This window comes from Balaenoptera borealis, assembly GCF_965194805.1.
Source record: "Balaenoptera borealis genome assembly, chromosome: 18".
Taxonomy (NCBI): domain Eukaryota; kingdom Metazoa; phylum Chordata; class Mammalia; order Artiodactyla; family Balaenopteridae; genus Balaenoptera; species Balaenoptera borealis.
The window spans coordinates 56,745,645-56,769,630 of record NC_138877.1 but is presented as its reverse complement, the minus strand read 5'-3'; the positions used below and the strand labels follow the sequence as shown (position 1 = coordinate 56,769,630).

Below are 23,986 nucleotides of genomic sequence, written 5' to 3'. Positions count from 1 at the left end.
GGATCCTCTTTACTATCATTACTCTGAATTCTTTTTCATGTAGACTGCCTATTTCCTCTTCATTTGTTTGGTCTGGTGGGTTTTTACCTTTCTCCTTCATCTGGTGTTTGTTTCTCTGTCTTCTCATGTTGCTTAACTTACTGTGTTTGGGGTCTCCTTTTCTCAGGCTGCAAGTTCATAGTTCCCGATGTTTTTGGTGTCTGCCCCCAGTGGCTAAGGTTGGTTCAGTGGGTTGTGCAGGCTTCCTGGTGAAGGGGACTGATGCCTATGTTCTGGAGGATGAGGCTGGATCTTGTCTTTCTGGTGGGCAGGACTGTGTCCAGTGCTTTGTTTTGTTTTGTCTGTGAACTTATTATGATTTTAGGCCGCCTGTCTGCTAATGGGTGGGGTTGTCTTCCTGTCTTGCTAGTTGTTTTTTTGGTATAGGATCTCCAGCACTGTAGCTTGCTGGTCGTTGAGTTCAGCTGGCATAAGGTGTCCAGTACTGTATCTTGCTGGTCGTTGAGTGGAGCTGGGTCTTAGCATTGAGATGGAGATCTCTGGGGGAGTTTTTGCCGTTTGTTATTACATGGAGCTGAGAGGTCTCTGTGGACCGATGTCCTGAACTGGCTCTCCCACCTCAGAGGCACAGGCCTGACACCTGGCCAGATCACAAAGATGTTGTCAGCCACACGGCTCAGAAGAAAAGGGAGAAAAACGAAAGAAAGAAAGAAAGAAAGATAAAAAAAAATTATTAAAATAAAAAATAAAATTATTAAAAATAGAAAAATTAAAAGGTAATAAAAAAATGAATAAGAAAAAGAACAAAAATGGAAGAAAGAAAGAAGGAAGAGAGCAACCAAACCAAAAAACAAATTCACCAATGATAACAAATGCTACAAACTATACCAAAAAAAACAAACAAAACAAATGACAGACAGAACCCTAGGACAAATGGTGAAAGCAGTTATATATACAGACAAAATCACACAATGTCCACCACCTCAATTTTGGGATGATTCGTTGTCTATTCAGGTATTCCAGAGATGCAGGGTACATCAAGTTGATTGTGGAGATTTAATCCACTGCTCCTGAGGCTGCTGGGAGAGATTTCCCTTTCTCTTCTTTGTTCGCACAGCTCCTCGGGTTCAGCTTTGGATTTGGCCCCGCCTCTGCGTGTAGGTCACCTGAGGGCATCTATTCTTCGCTCAGACAGGACGGGGTTAAAGGAGCAGCTGATTAGGGGGCTCTGGCTCACTCAGGCCAAGGGGATGGATGGGTACGGAATGCAGGGTGAGCCTGTGGTGGCAGAGGCCAGTGTGACGTTGCACCAACCTGAGGCGCACCATGTGTTCTCCCGGGGAAGTTGTCCCTGGATCACGGGACCCTGGCAGTGGTGGGCTGCACTGGCTCCCAGGAGGGGAGGTGTGGATAGTGACCTGTGCTTGCACACAGGCTTCTTGGTGGCTGCAGCAGCAGCCTTAGCATCTCATGCCCATCTCTCGGGTCCACGCTGATAGCTGTGGCTCCTGCCCGTCTCTGGAGCTCGTTTAGGCGGTGCTCTGTATCCCCACTCCTTGCGCACCCTGAAACAATGGTATCTTGCCCCTTAAGCAGTTCCAGACTTTTTCCTGGACTCTCTCCCGCCTAGCTATGGTGCAGTAGCCCCCTTCAGGCTGTGTTCACGCAGCCAACCCCAGTCCTCTCCCTGGGATTCTACTGAAGTCGGAGCCTCAGCTCCCAGCCCCCACCCGTCCCAGCCGGTGAGCAGACAAGCCTCTCGGGCTGGTGAGTGCTGGTCAGCACCGATCCTCGGTGCAGGTCCTGTCCCTATTCTTTGTCTCTGTTTTTCCTTTGCCCTACCCAGGTACATGGGGAGTTTCTTGCCTTTTGGGAGGTCTGAGGTCTTCTGCCAGCATTCGGTCGGTGTTCTGTAGGAGTTGTGCCACATGTAGATGTATTTCTGATATATTTGTGGGGAGGAAGGTGATCTCCACATCTTACTCCTCCGCCGTCTTGAAGGTCTCCCTCCATAATAACATTTTTAGGTTTCTGACTCACTGGAATGTGAGCAAATTGAAGATAATGGTGACCTATCATTGTATCTTTATGCCTAAAATAACACAAAACATAATGTAGGCGCTCCAAATATGTTTAGAAACATTAAATTAAATTGAACTGAGCACACCGTAAACTGTAAAATGGTATAAACAACGCGAACTGTTATTATTTCAATGGTACTGGAGATTCATGTGATAAGGAATTTGAATCAATTTTTATTATGAAGTTATATACACAAGAAATTTTATATGGAGACTAACTTGTCTTCTCCCTGGCAAAAATGTGTTTCATGATTTTCCAGGAAAAAATTTTGAGGGATATAGATTGGTAGCATATTCTCTATTCATACTATCCGTAAAATGGTTTGATGGACCAAACACAATTATCTCAGAGATCAATTAGGATGTGTAATTGTCTTAAGGTGCTGTATAACAACAATATGATATATCCAGTGTCATAATGATTGCTTCTGTGACTTTCATATTGAAAATAAAACAATAAAGACAGCCATTAAAATGGCATTATTTTTCTTCCCTGTAAATACAAAACTTTCGGTGCATTTCCAATTTTCTTCACCTGTTAACTTCCCCAGAAAGTAATACTACCAATAGATGTAAAAACAGGTAGAGAACTTTTATCTCCTCTCAGTTAAATTTTTTGCTCTCTCCTCTGCTGCTGCTAATCTCATTAATTGGATCATCAATCTCTAATATTTTCAATTTATCTCTCAAAAATGCAATGGTTGCACCGACACAATGAAGCATGTATGTCATACACACTGCAAAATTATATGGATTACTACTCACCAGGGACTTAAACTTCATTGAACAAATTCCCTCCAAAGTAGAAGAAACTGGTTTATTTTGCTGGAGGTCTTCATCCTCCTATCTATTATATTTTGTTCTTCTTGTCTTTTCTGGAAAACAAGTTCTCAACTTGACTGCTATTGCTTCAGAAGTTCTATTTCATTACTATGCCTTCTGGTCTCACTAAGAAATCCTTTTTATGTAAATATAAAAAGGAAACCATGAAAAGCTGCTTACCTTGCAAATGAAAAGTCAGATGATACTTCAATTACATTCCAACACTTTAGGGACATTCTACACTTCTCCTTTGTGGTATGCTTTAAGTCAGCCATCTGGATTTCAACAATATTTAGGCTCAAAACTTTGAATGGGGAATTAAACATTTCCATAACAGCTCTCCCATTGCTCAAATCCTCATACTGATTGTGCTTTGCAGCATGCATTACACTGTGTTATGCTCCATGCTGAAAATCGTATGTCTTTACTAAGCTGATGGGAAAATCACTGTAACATTTATCAGTATCACACCAGGCTGTTATGTTAGGTGTTCACTCAAATGTCCATTCCTAGAGTCTTTCCTCAATCATACTGTATGAAATTTCACTACTCACCTCAGTCAACTTCCATCCTATTATCTTGCTTTATTTCCTTCGTAATTCTACTATATGAAATTCCTTCCTTCTCTTCTCTTTCCTCCCTACCTCCTTTCTTCTGATTTTCTTCCTGCCTTCTTTTCTCTGTCTTTACCTCTGTTTCTCTCTGGTTCACTTTCTCTAACATCATGTTTAACTAATATTATACTGTTTTACTTGCTTATTAACATTTTCCCTCTCTCTGAGGGGGTACTTTCAAGAAAAAACAGAAACCACACTGGTTATTTCAGTAGAGAATTAAATATAAGGAATTATTTCATAGGTATTGGAGAACTGGAAAAGCAAAAAGACAACACTGAAGTAACATAGACATTGCAACTGCAGGCATCAGACTACTACCCCTACAGCTGACATTAAAAATTTAAAAAAAAAGAGACAGAGAGTACGAGAACCTAAGAACTCACAGAATGGGCCCTGCAAAGAAAGGCTCAAACTCCGAGGAAGACACTAAACTGGCTGTTGGTAGTGCTTTAAGAACTTGGAGAAATGGGCCCAATGGAAATGAGACTTAGACTGATAAGCATGGGATGCTATTTGGCTAGTGGTTAAGAAGCTGGGGAGCAAATGATATGATGCAACAGAGAGAAAATGTTTAACAACCAGTATATCTCATCTTTTTGGTACACTGTATCCACACATACATTTATTATAATGAACTTCCATCCAATAACAAATACAACTTTATCCTTTTGCCTAACAAGATGTAACTATTTTTCATGCAAACAGAGAAGTTATTACCCTCTTTCCAAAAGACGGGGCAAGATGCTAAGACTCATTTTATTCAACTCACAGAGAATATCATATCATCCACCTCTGATTTATTTTAAATAGTCCACTAATGGTGTTACAGTCCCCCCACATATGAATATATTGAAATCTAAATGCTACACGAAAAGTTAACTAACAGACAACGTTCCATTTACACAATAATAAAAGAAAAATAGGAGGTAGAAACAAAAAAATTGTGTGGTATATTCACTAGTGTGTGTGTGTGTGTGTGTGTGTGTGTGTGTGTGTGTGTGTAACAAGTAGAGGGGGGAATATGCATACCTGCTACAATCCTGTTTTTTTTTTCTCTAAATGTAAGCCCATAATCGACAAAGCTGATATTTTTTCATTCTTTTTTTTTAACTACCAATTCATTGTTCTAGGCAGGTTCAAGTTCTTTACCTTATGGGGTGACCACAAAATTCATTTCTTTTTTTTTTTCAAAATTCATTTCTGAAAGATCTAACATTTTTTTGTTCTGGCTTTTATTGTTTGCTGTAGTTTTTCATTAATGTTTACTTTTAAACATGGAAGTACTAAGAGACACCTCAGATAAATCTGTGGGTTCTAAGCACACTCCTCCTTATCCCTAATGTGTATCAGTAACGTATTTACCTCATAGGTATCACAATCATTAACATCACCCCATAACTATCGTGTTCTTTGACTATTCAGTGGAACAAGGAGATCAAAATGGCCAAGTGATGACTTCAACCTCCAGTTCAGTGGGCCTTTTTTCTGTGCCCTAGTGGTAAGAGCACAACAAACATTTCTGGTACAGGGAAAGCTTTCTAAATGAATTATTAGGTGCAATAGTGTGACAGGCAGGATTATAAAAGTGTCTTCCCCTATCAAGATGCTCATCCTCTAGTTATTCAACAAATATTAATCTTGGTAGTTCTGTGAAAGGACTTTGGTAATGGAATTAAGATTACTAATCAGATGACCTCAACGTGGCATTATCTTAGATTATCTAGGTGGGTTCAATGTATTCATGTGAATCCTTAAAAACAGAAAATGAAGGCAGAAGCGTCATTCAGACAGGTGCAGAGGAGAAATGAAGCATAAAGGGAGGTCAGAGAGATTGAAATTTTATGAATGAGAATACAACTCATTGCTGGTTTTGAGACGGAGGAGAGATTCAATGAGATAGAGTATGGGGGTAACCTGAGATGAGAAGATGAGAAGAAACCCTGGCTGACAGCCAGAAAGAAAATGGGGACCTTAGTCCTACAACCAAATTGAACTGGATTCTGACCAAAAAATTCTGCATGAGCTTTGAAGTGGATTTGTCTCCAGAACCTCCAGAAAAGATTGCATAGAAAATTGGTAGAAAATCTTGCTACCACAAGATTTCAGTCCTCTTAGAAGCTAAGCCAAGAAACCAGCCAAGACCACCAGACTTCTGACTGACAGAATTCTGAGACAATAAATTTGTGCTATTTTAAGTGAATGTTTCAGTTTGTGACTTTTTTTATGGCAGCAATAGAAAACTAAAGCAATAGTAATTTGATCCTCCCTCATTTCACTCCATGATTCTAAGATCTATATTTTCTGGCAATGGAAAAATATTGTCCATATTTCGATACTTATCTTAAAGCAAAGATCACATATCTGTAAGATAGAACAGTAAACTTTCATGGAATTAATTCTCAACTGACACTGTAACTGAGCCTTTAGTAGGTCACTCCTCTTTTCTATGAAGGCAGCTGCTTGGGATGATAAAGTATGTGAAAAAAAAACCCTGAATTTTATGGCACATGCCCATTTCCACATTTATTTGCTGCAAATAATTCCTTTGTTCAGAAGCAATAAGTCCATAGATGGTGGTGCTATTAAACATTATGTGCAGGAAAAGCAAATCCATAAATAAGGTATCTTTCTAAACCAGTGAGGACAAATCATTGCCCTTCCCATGAGATGGTATCCAATGAAATCATCCCTAGGAATGGTGCCATATCAGGGCCTCGGTATTTTTTTCTCTGATGTTGCAAAGTTAGGTATTTAGCAGTGGAGACAGCAAAATGAGTCTTAGAGAGGAAATTCCACATTGTTTAGCCCATGCAGAGCCGCTATCCTTTCTACCACGGCCAATTTATAAATAAGTATCAAGTTGGTTGGAGAAAGACATATCCAAAAGAGAGGTCATGTTGTCCATCCGATTATTGAAAGCCTCCTCTGAATTAGATGAACATTTGTCAGGTCAGCATTCAATGGTAGACAAATAGCTTCATACTCTTCTCATTCCAATAGGTGTATTTATATAGTCCTATGAACCCATTGTCACTAATTGTTCAATTCTGTCTTCTACTCATTTTCCAAATTTCTGATCATACAGCCAAACCACTAACTACTGCCCACATACAAATGCATATACATCTATACATCTATTTATTGATTGATCCAGACAAAGGATCTACAAAAATATTGTAGATTGATGTTCTGCCAACTGAGATGATTTCCATTTATCGTTGCCTTTCAAGGACACACTTCTGATCGAAGTTCTATTGCTGCAGTAGTCTGTTTATGGTTAGATACACTGTATGGACAAAAGGCCTAAGATATTTCCTCTTTCCTCTTCAGTCAGTTTGTCATAAGGAACTCTGCAAGAGGCCATGAGAAGAGGAGTGGTAATGTTTTGAGAGAAGATATTAAAGGAATCTGAGCCAGATTCTCATTAAACTTCTTTGTATCTTATTTACCTGCTAGAACCTGATCTCTAATGCATCATTTACATAAGATGATTGATGGCTTCTGTGAATGTTCTGTCTTAACGATTTGGTAGCCAGAAGACGCCCAACCAAATTGTTAGGTCAAGCTGCATGATCTCTTGATGTTTTGTGATCATTTTTCAATTTATACAGGGCCCAGTAACAAGCCAGAAAGTATTTCTCATAAGGAAATTTAAAAATGTTATATGCAGAAGAGGGAAAGATGTCGCTTCATAACAGTCCTAGAAGTTCTCAATGCCCTATTGGCCTTGCTAAATATTTCACAGAACAGCCCTTTCTTTGCCACAGATATTTTATATAACAATGGAACTGCTTTGCAAAAAGTTCATATGACATCATAACTTTTATTGCAGATGGGACTTTCTAAAGAGTTTTCTCTTGCCCTTGGCCTCACTCACTGAACATTGTCAGTCTTATTTGTTATACAAAGTATGTATAACATATTGTTTTTGAAGTAGATGATGCAAAGTGCCATAGGAGGGGTTATATTTATATGCTCTAGTTCAGTGAATACTCACATCATTTAATGAGATGGCAAGACCCCTCATTTTTGTGGGGTTTAACTCCAACCTTTGGCTCACACTTTTCTTACTAAGCATTTTATGGCCATTGCTACTTCCTGCCATTATATTTAATAAGCAAAGTCTCATAAATATAGGTGAACAGTGTAAATTGTTCTGTGGTTTTTTAATACTACCAAGGTTCTTGCAGACTAGATTATGGCAAAAAGCAGGAAAATTGATATAGCCTTGAAAAAAGACCATGAAGGTATACTATTGTACCTGTCAGGCAATAGCAAGTAAAACTTGTCTCCCTAGACATTGGAGAGCATAGACCTCTTTAGAGTGGGTATCCTTCTGCTAGCAAAAATGGCTCAGAGAGATTTGGGTATTAAATATTCTCAGCTCATCTGATTCTATCTATATGTCTATAATCTTAGAGTGTTATTCTTTCAAAATAAATACTTCACTGAGAGAGAGGAGAGATCTATGAATTCAACATATGCTGTGATTCTGAAAGCTATACGATTACAATTTGGTTCTGGTATTCTGTGAGCTCTGTCTTAAAACTATAAGGAATACAAGATTGTTAGGTGGTTCTTTTGAGGCTTCCATGGAAGCTCTCTGCTTCTCAATTATGTGAGCTGAGAATGCAAAGTTGTAAGCTTGGATTTTCTTTACATAAACTCTTTGGTGCATTCAGAATCAGAGATTGCACTGATCAGATCCTGTAGTCATCATTATAAACGTAATGGTCATGTACAACAGCCTCTTGCTCCCCGGTGCGCTTGCTTCAGCAATCATTACTTCACAGTCAATAACACGTATTAATTTAATAAATTTTATTATCAGGGAAATCCACTGATATTCCATTTTTCATTGTCAATGAATTCATTACTGCCTTAAGACAAAACATAACAAAGCAGTTTCATAATCACATGTGTATGGTTCTGTTTTCTTTGGACCATTTCTAATAGCAAGTACTGAATCTAATACCAATTAGAACCCAGTCAGGGAAAGTGAAGCCACATTAAGTATTTCAACAGAGAAAATTTAGTATAGGATATTAGTTATATAATTTTGGGATGTCTGGAAAAATAAACTGAAAACACTTAAGTAAAACAGAGATAATATTGGGTTATCCAAGGATAGACACTCAAAGGAAGAGTCCCTGTCAACCTGGGGTCAGACATTGAAGAAGGGTACTTCCTATCTGGTGCTGATACCTCAGGAGCGATAAGCCTACAGATCTGGGCTCTGAGCAGGGGTCACTGTCTGGCTAGTAATAGTAATTTCTCAGATAGTTCTGAGAAAGTATAACAAGATTGGTTGTGAGTGCTAAAGGAAGTTGGAAAATGGATCAAAGTGGTGTTACTTCCAAGGCAAAGATCCAATGACATAGAGATGCCAACTGAAGCAGCAACCAAAGAGAAAGGAAAAAGTACACCCATCTTTTTCCTTCCTACCTTCCTATAGTGTGTTCATTTGGCAGGAGATAAAAGAAGTCAGCTGATGAGAAAAAAAAATTGGTTTGAAGAATCCTAGTCCAAGTATTGCAAAGTAGAATATCAAGGGGTTGATTGGAAGCTAAATGACGAGAGCTTAATTACTGATATAATTCCGAACTAGAATATACATTGTGTAATAGTGAGACTTTGCTAGTCTAATTTATTATGTTCCCAGAATCTTTGGACTCTCAGTGGAAGGGCCTCAGTACTTATTTGTTGAGTAACTTGTTATAGAAAAATGCCTTGATACATATGTAAAGTGATAAAATATACTAGCATGTACCACCTTAGATCATTTTACTGGAATATGATAAAAAATTTATAAAATCAAAATAATCACAACAAAAATGTATTAAGGTATAATATTTATATACTAAATTAATATCTATATGATTACATGCATTATATTTTATATTATACTTTAGTTCATATAAAAAAGCAAATACAAATGCCTATTATTTAATTTGAAAATAAAATATTAAAAAGACTTTGGATCTCACAGATGAAGTTTCACTAGCTTATTTCTTTCCTTTAAACTTCTATTCAATATTTATACATACTTTATCTGAAATATTTTATAGCAAGTGTTTGAGCTGATTTTCCTCTTCTAAATTAGTCATTCACAAAATAATAATGTATAAAAGCAAATTATATATATGAACAGGTTCCAAAAATATGTGTTCAGTTTTCTCATCAGTTAATTAGTTAAAAAATTAATTCATACATCATTCATTGGAATAATTGGAAACTTATTGTATAACAAAAAGAAATAAATATGGAATGTGTGATAAAATTTGGTAAGAGCTATAATCATCATTTGTACAGAATGTTAAGGGAGCATGGAAATGTGAGTAATTTACTCTGGCTGCACAAATTGAAGAAAACTTTGTAAGAAGAGACCACACTAAGATTTTAGCAAATTATTTTTCACAATATCACTTCACTTTTCACTGGACCTTTTATTTTTATTTTTTTATTTTTACTTTTAAGCCACATTCTATATGCAACTTGCAACATTTAACTGGGTGGCGAGGTTACCTGGGTTATCATGCCAACCCCATGGTCTCCCAGGGACTATTCTGTCCTTCGTATGCAACCATATCACTTTTGATTTTGTTCCTCTTTGTTTAGAAAGGTATATGATGCAAGGTACGTTTATTCCCATTTATTTTAGTCCCTGGTTTGATCACAGTTCCTTTTCAGTGCCTCACTTGCAGTTTTTCGTGTTCTTAAATATTTTAAAGATAGAGTATGGCAGTCTCTCCTGAGCATGTTGATATTTCTTGCAGAGTTCAAGTCTTATTACAGTTTGTAAATAATAAGAATTAGCAGGTGAAAGACCCAATTAGCAGTAGTACCACTTGACCCTATCTGCTATAAAATCTTTGTCTCACAAACAGATAGAGTTAGGGAAGTTTTGATTGATATATCACATGGTTTAGAGAATGGTGTATGTCTTTCTCTCCTCCGTAATTCTTCATATTTGGTTCATTGACCTAGAATGTTATTTTACTCCAATTCTTATTTTTAGTTATCTTTCAGTGCTTGCTTCAGCATCTTTTTCTACAGGAATATTTCCCTGAACCTTAGTAGACTTGGCTTGATTGTTCTTAACTCCTGGGCTTACTTCTACCAAATAACATGTAAATTACAGATAAATTTTTATTTTTCTGCATCCCACACAGTACTGCATACTCTGTGTTGGTAAGGACTACATCTTGATTTCTGTTTCCTATTCACTTAGGAAAGGGACTTGGAACATACTATAAATTCTCCATATTTGGGCTGAGTGTATAAATGAAAAATTAGGTAGTTATATTGGATCTTGAGTGTGGTAGACAAGAAAAGTTAGCAGGTGAAAAATCCAAGTGTTAAGTTTAGAAAAGAATCCGTGGCAAAATATTGCAGCTACAATGTGGATTGAGGCAGTTCACGAATAATCACTTTTTTGTGTACTTGTTCATACAACATTTTTTTTTCTCTTTTCTATCTATGGACTTCCTAAGCCAATTTTAAGTCACTAATTTAGTTAAACTTTCACTATTCCCAGTTTAAAATAACTGACACTTTCCTGTGTTCTTTTACTATTTAATTTCTATTTGTTTACATCATAGTTTCTATCATGCTAGCTTTACAACTTGACAGAGTATAGCATAGTGGTTGAGAGACAGTAGAGCATAATGTTTAGGCAGTACTTACCTGAAGTCAGAATAACCACAATTATCAACCTTATCAAGGTTGATAATTACATATGATACTACAGACAATTTATTTAAAGTCTTTTCATCAGGTTCCCCAAGAAAGAATGAGGACAATAATAACAGCTACCTTAGTGAGCTATTGTAAGGATTAAAAGATATAATATTTACAAAACACTTAGATCATTACCAAACATATGACATGTTATCATGTACTTATTCTCCCCTTTGAATAGTAAACATGTTGAGGACATCAATAACTTTTTTTTTTTTACTTTTTTGTTGTTGTTTTTAACATCTTTATTGGAGTATAATTACTTTACAATGTTGTGTTAGTTTCTGCTGTATAACAAAATGAATCAGCTATACATATACATATATCCCCATATCCCCTCCCTCTTGCATATCCCTCCCACCCTTCCTAACCCAACCCTCTAGGTGGTCACAAAGCACGGGCTGATCTCCCTGTGCTATGTGGCTGCTTCCCACTAGCTATCTATTTTACATTTGGTAGTGTATATATGTCAATGCCACTCTCTCACTTCGTCTCACCTTACCCTGCCCCCTCCCCATGTCCTCAAGTCCATTCTCTATGTCTACATCTTTATTCCTGTTCTGCCCCTAGGTTCTTCAGAACAATTTTTTTTTTTTTTTTTTTAGATTCCATATATATGTGTTAGCATATGGTATTTGTTTTTCTCTTTCTGACTTACTTCACTCTGTATGACAGACTCTAGGTCTATCCACCTCACTACAAATAACTCAATTTTGTTTCTTTTTATGGCTGAGTAATATTCCATTGTATATATGTGCCACATCTTCTTTATCCATTCATCTACCAATGGACACTTAGGTTGCTTCCAAGGACATCAATAACTTTTTATTTAGCTTTTTATGCTGCAGTAAATAATACAAATTCTATCAAAATTCCTTGTTTTGTTGTTGTTTTTACCATTTGATCTTTGAAATATGCTCTTTTCCTTACAAAGTTATATTTATTTTCTTTCCCCTTCCTTATCTGAAATTGTTTCTTTTCCCCTTTCATAATACCCAGAAGTTTAAAAATACAAACTCAACATCACCACTTTTATTGTGTGTTGCTTTTTAAACTGGTCACACTAAGCCCTCTTAGTAATAATTGTGTTGCCTTAGTATAACTATGTCTACATTATGCTTTTGTGACTAAGCTGCTGACTATTGTATGCTGGTATTTCAAGAATTCATAAGGGAACAAAATAACATGTCATTAACTCTCAGGGAATGTTCACCAGAACTGTTCTGAAAGCTTTGAACCCCTGAGTTATTCACTAAACTCTGACAACCAACCCACCGAGTCCCATTCATTCTTCATCTTTGTATTTGCTCTCACTGAGAAGAATGGTCCAAATAGGGAAGTAGAGCACTCTAAAAGATAATGTACCAGATTAGTTTCCAGGAAACTGGGGACCAGTTCCTGGCTCTGACATTAATTACCTGTGTGAAAAAATCAAAGGGATTTAATGTCTCTTGATCCTAATAGCTTCAGCTACTAAATAAGGAGGCTTGTCTAAGTCAGTGGTTTTCACTTTTTGGAACACAAAAGTAACAGAATGGGTGTCAGTATTTTTTTAAGTTAGTAAGTATTACTGAATGCCTGTAGAAATATAAACATGTTCAACACAAAATGTACTTTTTGTGATACCAGATCCCAGTTGGATTTTTGTTGTTACTGTTGTTTGAAGGATTAAGGGAAGCAAATGTAAATGTACTAATTACTGTACCAATTATTCCTGAGGTGTTTTACATTGTATTCTAAAGATCAAAGGGATTTTAATTTTGATCATTCATTCAATGGATTCATTTACTTGTTCATTCAGTACATAATTAAAGAAAATATATTTGTTAATATTAGGGATATAAAAATGAATAAAGCATGGCTCCCAAATTTGGAATACTCTGGAAATATCATGAGTGAAGATACATTATAGTGCACAGAAGGGGAGAATGATGTACCTGAATGCCTTCTCTGGAGATACAGGTTGCAATGAAATATATAATGTAGTACTTTACATCTCAACCCTCTAGAAGCTCTCTAAACAAGGAGCATGGCTATTTAACCAATAAGAATTTCTGCAACTTAAAAGAAGTGAATAATTTACTCTGGGTTGTGTTTAAGAAGCTGTTGACTTTGAAGTTTCTGCCAGATAATTCTGATCTAAAAATTCACCAATTTCTTAAATACATTAATGTGCCCCTGTGGAAAGGAATTTACTCTGATACTTTTAACACTTTATTGGTACCTCATGAAGCCTAAAACAACTGATAAAAGGTGGTTTTTGTTTTCCAAACTTTGGTTTACTAGTTCTCTTAGGAATCAATGTCAACACTTCCAATGAGGTATTTTGTTTTTGGGTAGTGGAATGGGTGCTTTCAATCCTGATTCAAAAGAATCAATTAAATATTATTTTTAAATGGTGCAATTTTAAAGATATTATTATCTCTACATTGTATTATAGACAATTATCACAGTTATATAGACCATTTCATATTTCAGCTTTTGTTTACCAAATGTGAAGCAAATTCATTATTTTAAAAATTGCATTTGACTCACAGAGTTTTAGTTTTTAATCCCAATTTTCCATTCTAAATCCCCAAATCCCCAGGGGCAAATAGACACATAACATTTATGTTTTAAGCCATTTCTCATTGTCCAATTAGGGGAAAAAACACACTGTACAATTGCTTTCTTTCCTTTTGAACACATGCCAAAAACCCCCTTATTTCATTCATTGTAGTAAGTGGAAATTTACCAAACAATGTGTCAAAGACAAATCATTTAGCAGCAAAAGAATGTCTCTAGGGCTTCCCGTAAAGTGAGGACAAAGTGCTTCATAGCTCTATTTGAAGCTGGTTAATAAGACACAAATGTAATAGGCTTCACTGCATTTAACTTTAGAAAAAGCACCAATATCTTCAAAGGTAAACCTCGGATTATTGCCTCTGCAATTTGTTTAGGCAGCCAACGCACCACAACTCATTCCCAGCCTACAAAGTGCTTTTGTTAGTGGGAAACAGCATACAATAAAGCTATATTTCCTGGTGCTTTATTGACTCATGATCAAGTAGATGTTGAGAATTTTTTTGTCTTCTTTCAATGACTCTCTCAAATATTCTAAATGTTTTCAAAATAATAACATCTTTAAGTACCTTACGGTTTTTTAAAGATGATTGTAATTCTTTGGAGTTTTTGTTTCCTTAAAATGTTTTACTATTCTATATTCAGATTGCCTATGTTTGTATGAATTTTAGAACTACTAAATTATTTATTCCTCTAAATGTGGAAGTTACACATTAATGTCAATACATCAATGTTCCTAAACTTCATGATTATATTTATTCTGATGGAAGTGAAGCATTACAATTTCTCATAAACATTAACTTAAAGTATGCCATTATAGTGTGTTTTGTCAGTTGTATTTTGCATTACTTTGTAAGTATTATATAGTCTGATGAGCATATCTGGAATGCAATATATTAGTACATGCTACCAACATAACTGATTTCCCTAGCATTCTTAGATTCCATAAAGTCTGCTCATTAAACATGATTTAACAAAGAAACATTAATAGTTTATTTAGTTTCCATTTAGTTCCTTAACAGTTTCCATTTGTTAGGTGAATAATAAAATATTTGAACATCAAGGTTACTATGGAAGTATAGGACAAATATTTTTATATCAAGCTTCAAATTATAGAAATATTTAAAGACATTTATTTTAATAATAATATTAATTTAGAATTTTCTTTATAAGCATATATCAACCATTGTTTTTAATTCTTTTTAATTTACCTGTAATTATAAATAAATTATAAAATAAATATTAAAATTAATGTTACTGGCACTGAATAAATTTTGTGTTAAACTGATGATTGAATTTTAAAAACAAACATATAAAACTCGCATATTTTAAAGAGATCATTACATCACTTTATAATAACATTATCCCTGAGGACAACATAATAAATGGAGTTCTATTACCTGTGATATCTGAGTACTAGAAGTGTCCAGCTTTATTGACAACTTGGAGGCAGTATTCTGGCAAGGCATCAGGCTTAGCTATAAGATATTAAATCATCCAAACTGCAGGAAAATCTTGACTTGAGATATGAAGAATATATCCAAGAATCAAAGATATAAGCAGATGTGGAGTTCATTTTATAAGAAGGAAATGGAAATCAAGTACATGCAAGTATCCCTTACACCACAGGAGCATCTTGTCACAACTAAGTATTTTTTTTTTGATAAATGCTGCTAAACCATAAAAAATTTAATGTGTTGATTTAGTTTTATTACCCCTGTGTGTTGATTTCCACTTGAGATAAAATTGATCATAAAGTTGAAATCCTTGCTGTCAAATAAACTGCACAAAAAAATGCCAGTGTTCTAAAGAATAAGCTACAGAGCACACTTCCTAAAATTATCCTAATAAAGAAAGTGGAACTGATCAATAATGTAGATGCCTAAACAACTTGAAGTCTTTTAGTTCAAGGACACATAATAGAAACTTAAAAAGAAATCCATTTCTTATTTTGATAAGTGCAAAGCAAAATTGCTCCTAGCCTTTGAAATCAAATGCTGCTGACAGTGAACTGAGTACCCTCAAATCAACATACACACCTTATATTTACATGTAACCCAGAAGCCTCTAAAATCAATATGAATGCTTTAAATTTATATGCAATCTAAAGTTGAAGATTTAGGTGGATTTTGAACAGATGCAGAGAATAAGAGATTGATCTAAATTTGCAGATGCATTCTCTATCTGTCTCAAAGGATGGTTTTCTCCTAAGAAATGATCTGCAATTGAAAACACTCTCTCTTTTAATCATTTTCATTCATATATTATATGTATAAATGAATGAATGAATGGACAATGAATGATTGATGTATGAATTAGCAAATAAATGGACATGGAATATTAACCTTATATATATATTTTATATAATATATATCAGATAAAATATATACCTAATTACATATATACCTAGTATATTATATATATCTGAATAATATATATAGTATTATTAATCACTTACTAATTGAGCAGCTGTTATCCACTTATGGTGCACACAATGGTGCACAAAAGACAATTGTTGTGCCTTTATCATGTAACTTATAGCCTAGAATGATACTAATTGTAAAGCTACTGTAATGTCAAGAGATTATAGAAATTTATATTATTAATAAAAAGAACTGGATCTAAAACACCCAAAAAATTAAAACAGAAAATATAAAATTGAAACAGTTCTCGGTTCAAGATGGCAGAGTAGAAGGACGTGTGCTCACTTCCTCTTACGAGAGCACCAGAATCACAACAAACTGTGGAACAATCATTGACAGGAAGACATTGGAACTCACCAAAAATGACACCCCATTTCCAAAGACAAAGAAGAAACTTCAATGAGATGGTAGGAGAGGCACAATCACAATAAAATCAAATCCCATAACCGCTGGGTGATGATTCACAAACTGGAGAACAATTATACTACAGAAGTCCACCCACTGGAGTAAAGGTTCTGAGCCCCACGTCAGGCTTCCCAACCTAGGGGTCCAGCAATGGGTGGAGGAATTCCCAGAGAATCAGACTTTGAAGGCCAGCAGGATTTGATTTCAGGACTTTGAAAGGACTGTGGGAAAGAGAGAATCCATTCTTGGAGGGCACACACAAAGTAGTGTGCATATCAGGACCCAGGGGGAAGGAGCAGTGACCCCATAGGAGACTGAACCAGACCTACCTGCTAGTGTTGGAGGGTCTCCTGCAGAGGCAGAGGGCAGCTGTGGCTCACCACAGGGACAGGACACTGTCAGCAGAAGTTCTGGAAAGTACTCCTTGGAATGAGCCCTCCTGGAGTCTGCCATTAGCCCCACCAAAGAACCATACAGTGCTGGGTCACCTCAGGCCAAACAATCAACAGGCAGGGAATGCAGCCTCACCCATCAGCAGACAAGCAGATTAAAGTTAAACTGAGCTTTGGCCACCAGAGCAACGCCCAGCTCTAACCACCACCAGTCCCTCCCATCAGGAAGCTTGCACAAACGATCCTCTTAGATAGTCTCATCCACCAGAGGACAGAGAGCAGAAGCATGAAGAACTAAAATCCTGCAACCTGTGGAACAAAAAGCACATCCACATAAAGATAGACAAAATGAAAAGGCAGAGGACTATGTACCAGAAGAAGGAACAAGATAAAACCCCAGAAAAACAACTAAATGAAGTGGATATAGGAAACCTTCCAGAAAAAGAATTCAGAATAGTGATAGTGATGATGATCCAAGACTTCGGAAAAAGAATGGGGTCAAAGATCAAGAAGATGCAAGAGATGTTTAACAAATACCTAGAAGAATTAAAGAACAAACAGAGGTGGACAATACAATAACTGAAATGAAAACTACACTAGAATGAATCAATAGCAGAATAACTGAGGCAGAAGAACGGATAAGTGACCTGGAAGACAGAATGGTGGAATTCACTGCCACAGAACAGAATAAAGAAAAAAGAATGAAAAGAAATGAAGACAGCCTAAGAGACCTCTGGAACAACATTAAATGCACCAATATTTGCATTATAGAGGTCCCAGAAGGAGAAGAAAGAGAGAAAGGACCCAAGAAAATACTTGAAGAAATTATAGTCAAAAATTTCCCTAAAATGGGAAAGGAAATAGCCACCAAAATCCAGGAAGTGCAGAGAGTCCCAGTCAGGATAAACCCAAGGAGAAACACACCAAGACACATAGTAATCAAATTGGCAAAAATTAAAGACAAAGAGAAATTATTAAAAGCAACAAGAGAAAAATGACAAATAACATACAAGGGAACTCCCATAAGGTTAACAGCTGATTTCTCAACAAAAACTCTACAAGCCAGAAGGGAGTGGTATGATATATTTAAAGTGATGAAAGGGAAGAACCTACAACCAAGATTACTCTACCCAGCAAGGATCTCATTCAGATTCGATGGAGAAACCAAAAGCTCTACAGACAAGCAAAAGCTAAGAGAATTCAGCACCGCCAAACCAGCTCTATAATAAATGCTAAAGGAACTTCTCTAAGTGAGAAACACAAAAGAAGAAAAGGACCTCCAAAAACAAACCCAAAACAATTAAGAAAATGGTAATAGGAACTTACATATCGATAATTACCTTAAATATGAATGGATTAAATGCTCCAACCAAAAGACACAGGCTCGCTGAAAGGAAACAAAAACAAGACCCATATATAGGCTGTCTACAAGAGACCCGCTTCAGACCTATGGACACATACAGACTGAAAGTGAGGAGATGGAAAAGATTTTCTATGCAAAAGGAAATCAAAAGAAAGCTGGAGTAGCAATACTCATATCAGATAAAATAGACTTTAAAATAAAGAACGTTACAAGAGACAAGGAAGGACACTACAGAATGATCAAGAGATCAATCCAAGAGGAAGATATAACAGTTATAAATATATATGCATCCAACATAGGAGCAACGCAATACATAAGGCAACAAATATTATTACATTAAATCATGATTATAGTACATAGGCCAGGAAAAATGGCTGGAATCTTTGGAATTCCCTTCACCCACTAACTCAACAAAACCCAGATTTGCTGTAGTTTAAAACACTGAGACACATCTTCTTGAGCTACCCAAGCATAGCTGCTTTTCACTGATTAAATTGTTCACGATGTAATTGGTCATTTGCATATCATACAAGGTTTGTGCACCTTAAAGACTAAGAGTGGGGGAAACAGCAAATCTGTTAAGAAAATACAGTTTATATTCAAAACTAGAGCTACTTTTAGCATAATATATTGAATGGATATGTGCCAACATTTTTGTTAAAAGTTTTTGCAAATTCTCCATCTGCCAGAATTGAAAATATGAGCTTCTGGCCTTTAAGAGCTGTGTGACAAAGATCCAAAATTGGAGAATAGAGTATTAAAAAACTGAAATTAATTCACATCTGATTATTTAGAAAGCTGTTAAATGTGAATGTGAATTTTTGATATCTAAAATAACGTCACTAAAAGCAGGCAATTAGGAGACATCTGTGTAAGAAAACAAAAACAGCAAAAACTTTTCCAAAACTAGCACAACAGTGATTTAATTAAATTTAATTCTATATTTAGGATTAAAATTGACTTCACAGATTGCAATCAAGACCACCAAAAATGTACTTCAACAAAAATATTATAATCAGACCACAATTTAAGACTAAATATACTTAAGATGTCATTCTTCACTTGAATTTCTCTCAAAAGCTTCAGATTGCGAATTGCATTATTTTTATTGCTTTCCTTCTTATTTAGCACAAAATTGTCTCTTTTTAGTTTATGTGCCCATTAACAGACAAATGGATAAAGAAGATGTGGTGTGTACATATGATGAATATATATTACTCGGCCATGAAAAAGAATGAAAATTTGCCATTTGCAACAACATCAGTGGAACTAGAGTGTATTATGCTAAGTCAGACAGAGAAAAACAAATACTGTACGATTTCACTTATATGTGGAATCTAAAAAACAAAACAAACGAACAAACCTAACAAAACAGAAACAGATTCATAGAACAAACTGGTTGTTGCCAGAGGGAACAGGGGTGGGGGGATGAGTGAAATAGGTGGAAATTAAGAGGTACAAACTTCCAGTTACAAATGAGTCACAGGGATGTCATGTACAGCACAGGAAATATAGTTCAATAATACTATAATAACTTTGTATGATTACAGATGGTAACTAGACTTATCGTGGTGATAATTTTGTAATGTATAAAAATATTGGATCACTATGTTGTACACCTGAAACTAATATAATATTGTAAGTCAATCATACTTCAGTTAAAAATTGACACAGTCAATGGCATTAAAAAAATGTTTTAAACATTGTATTAAGTTAAAAACATTAAATCCCACATATAATCTGTGGCACAAATGGCACCTGTTCTTCCACAGCATGTACTGCAATGAATACAAATAGGCACATCTTCATGTTCTTGGTATTTCCTTATTACGCTTATCAAGTCCAGAATAGAATTAAATGATGAAGGAACATCATGGTCTGGCCAGTTCACATAATGAAACTGATACAGCCTATGAGATTCATCTTGAAATTCAAGTAAGAGTGTCCTAATGAAGTAGTATGTTCTTGTTTGTTCAGCTTCATAAGAAATTTTAAATGGTGCAAAATGTTATAGGGTCTTCTCCATACAAAGGCCAATAGTGCTCACATTTTTTCTTTCCCATCTCAAATTCACAACAGGCCATTACAATGATTACAACATTGTACTCCCATATCATCCTCCAAAAATCTATTACTGTATTTGCTAAAAGTCCTTGGGTTGACACATATGCTTTTGGCCTATAAACAGCCTTAATATAATTTGCATTGATATAGTCTGAATCTTGAGAAGGAGTCTTTAAAGTCAATTTAACTTGGCTGTGATCAAATGGCAGTATGTCCTTATATCTGTTCTTTTTAACATTTTCTTCTTTTTTCTCCAGTGGCTGTGGGATAAATCTTTTCTGTTCTATACTTGGTTGACAATCTTCTTAGTTGCTTGCCCACTCCTGAGACCAGCTTGAGCAAAGGGCAAGGTTATAGATTTTTGATAAATGGTATCTGGTAAAATAAATATGATGTTAGGAGAAGTCATCTCTAGCTAACATTCTAAGTATTAACATCATGAATTCACAAATTTGTAAAGTCTTGCTTTAAGGGTTGTAGGCTTAAAAAAGTTAATTTCAAGATACATTGAGAATGACTATATTACCTATGCATGACCTCACACCAGCAACCTCAGAAATAATTTATCTATAAACCAGAATTCAAGTTTAACTATTCACAATGAGAAATGTAATAACTATGGATATAGGATAACCTTATCTAATTTATTCTTTCCATGAAATTATGTTTTATTATAGGGCCCTATGTGTGTAGATTAGCTATATGCACACATCTCCTTAATAGATACATACTTAATACCAAAAATAGTAAAAATCTTCGGCCATCTTAATTCTCTGAATAGGGATGGACACAGAACATAAAATGCAGGGCTTCTTTTAAATAATCCTTCAACAACTACCGCTCCTCACAATCTTCCTTGAATCATTGGTTCTGTGTTCTTTGGGAATTTGGCATAGGCTATGGTGATTCTCAAAACCTTCAATTTTTCCTCAGAAGAAAATTTTTTTACTAAGTTCTAAAAGAACAAACAAAAATTCTAAGATAAGAAAGTTATTTTTCTGTGATTCTTTGGAAAAGAATACACTTATTATGATTTATTTGTTTGACTCACTTTTTTTTTTTTAAACATCTTTATTGAAGTATAATTGCCTTACAATGGTGTGTTAGCTTCTGCTTTATAACAAAGTGAATCAGTTATACATATACAGTATGTTCCCATTTCTCTTCCCTCTTGCATCTCCCTCCCTCCCACCCTCCCCATCCCACCCCTCTAGGTGGTCACAAAGCACCGAGCTGATCTCCCTGTGCTATGCGGCTGCTTCCCACTAGCTATCTATTTCACATTTGGTAGTGTATATATGTCCATGACACTCTCTTACCCTGTCACATCTCACCCCACCCCCTCCCCATATCCTCAAGTCCATTCTCTAGTAGGTCTGTGTCTTTATTCCCGTCTTGCCACTAGCTTCTTCATGGCCTTTTTTTTTTTTTCCTTAGATTCCGTATATATGTGTTAGCATACTGTATTTGTTTTTCTCTTTCTGACTTATTCACTCTGTATGACAGATTCTAACTCCATCCACCTCATTACAAATACCTCCATTTCATTTCTTTTTATGGCTGAGTAATATTCCATTGTATATATGTGCCACATCTTCTTTATCCATTCATCTGTCGATGGACATTTAGGTTGCTTCCATGTCCTGGCTATTGTAAATAGAGCTGCAATGAACATTTTGGTACATGACTCTTTTTGAACTATGGTTTTTTCAGGGTATATGCCCAGTAGTGGGATTGCTGGGTCGTATGGTACCTCTATTTTTAGTTCTTTAAGGAACCTCCATACTGTTCTCCATAGTGGCTGTATCAATTTACATTCCCACCAACAGTGCAAGAGTGTTCCCTTTCCTCCACACCCTCTCCAGCATTTATTGTTTGTAGATTTTTTGATGATGGCCATTCTGACCGGTGTGAGATGATATCTCATTGTAGTTTTGATTTGCATTTCTCTAATGATTAATGATGTTGAGCATTCTTTCATGTGTCTGTAGGCCATCTGTATATCTTCTTTGGAGAAATGTCTATTTAGGTCTTCTGCCCATTTTTGGATTGGGTTGTTCGTTTTTTTGTTATTGAGCTGCATGAGCTGCTTGTAAATCTTGGAGATTAATCCTTTGTCAGTTGCTTCATTTGCAAATATTTTCTCCCATTCTGATGGTTGTCTTTTGGTCTTGTTTATGGTTTCCTTTGTTGTGCAAAAGCTTTTAAGTTTCATTAGGTCCCATTTGTTCATTTGTGTTCTTATTTCCATTTCTCTGGGAGCTGGGTCAAAAAGAATCTTGCTGTGATGTATGTCATAGAGTGTTCTGCCTATGTTTTCCTCTAAGAGTTTGATAGTGTCTGCCCTTACACTTAGGTCTTTAATCCATTTTGAGTTTATTTTTGTGCATGGTGTCAGGGAGTGTTCTAATTTCATACTTTTACATGTACCTGTCCAATTTTCCCAGCACGACTTATTGAAGAGTCTGTCTTTTCTCCACTGTATATGCTTGCCTCCTTTATCAAAGATAAGGTGACCATATGTGTGTGGGTTTATCTCCAGGCTTTCTATCCTGTTCCATTGATCTATATTTCTGTTTTTGTGCCAGTACCAAACTCTCTTGATTACTGAAGCTTTGTAATATAGTCTGAAGTCAGGGAGCCTGATTCCCCCAGCTCCATTTTTCGTTCTCAAGATTGCTTTGGCTATTCGGGGTCTTTTGTGTTTCCATACAAATTGTGAAATTTTTTGTTCTAGTTCTATGAAAAATGCCAGTGGTAGTTTGATAGGGATTGCATTGAATCTGTAGATTGCTTTGGGTAGTAGAGTCATTTTCACAATGTTGATTCTTCCAATCCAGGAACATGGTATATCTCTCCATCTATTTGTATCATCTTTAATTTCTTTCATCAGTGTCTTATAATTTTCTGCATACAGGTCTTTTGTCTCCTTAGGTAGGTTTATTCCTAGATATTTTATTCTTTTTGTTGCAATGGTAAACGGGAGTGTTTTCTTAATTTCACTTTCAGATTTTTCGTCATTAGTGTATAGAAATGCAAGAGATTTCTGTGCATTAATTTTGTATCCTGCTACTTTACCAAATTCATTGATTAGCTCTAGCAGTTTTCTGGTAGCATCTTTAGGATTCTCTATGTATAATATCATGTCATCTGCAAATAGTGACAGCTTTACTTCGTCTTTTCCGATTTGGATTCCTTTTATTTCTTTGTCTTCTCTGATTGCTGTGGCTAACACTTCCAAAACTATGTTGAATAATAGTGGTGAGAGTGGGCAACCTTGTCTTGTTCCTGATCTTAGTGGAAATGGTTTCAGTTTTTCACCATTGAGGACAATGTTGGCTGTGGGTTTGTCAAATATGGCCTTTATTATGTTGAGGAAAGTTCCCTCTATGCCTACTTTCTGCAGGGCTTTTATCATAAATGGGTGTTGAATTTTGCCGAAAGCTTTCTCTGCATCTATTGAGATGATCATATGGTTTTTCTCCTTCAATTTGTTAATATGGTGTATCACATTGAT

The 23,986-nt window shown here is 35.8% G+C and overlaps 1 long non-coding RNA gene across 1 annotated transcript; it reads right to left on the bottom strand.

Annotated features, from left to right (window-relative positions):
• Positions 1–736: 736 nt before the first annotated feature.
• Positions 737–21,908, bottom strand: LOC309615501. Its single transcript, XR_014236882.1, has 2 exons — positions 21,517–21,908; positions 737–11,979 (listed from the first exon to the last, which is right to left on the bottom strand). It is a non-coding gene; the product is annotated as an uncharacterized lncRNA (long non-coding RNA).
• Positions 21,909–23,986: the final 2,078 nt, after the last annotated feature.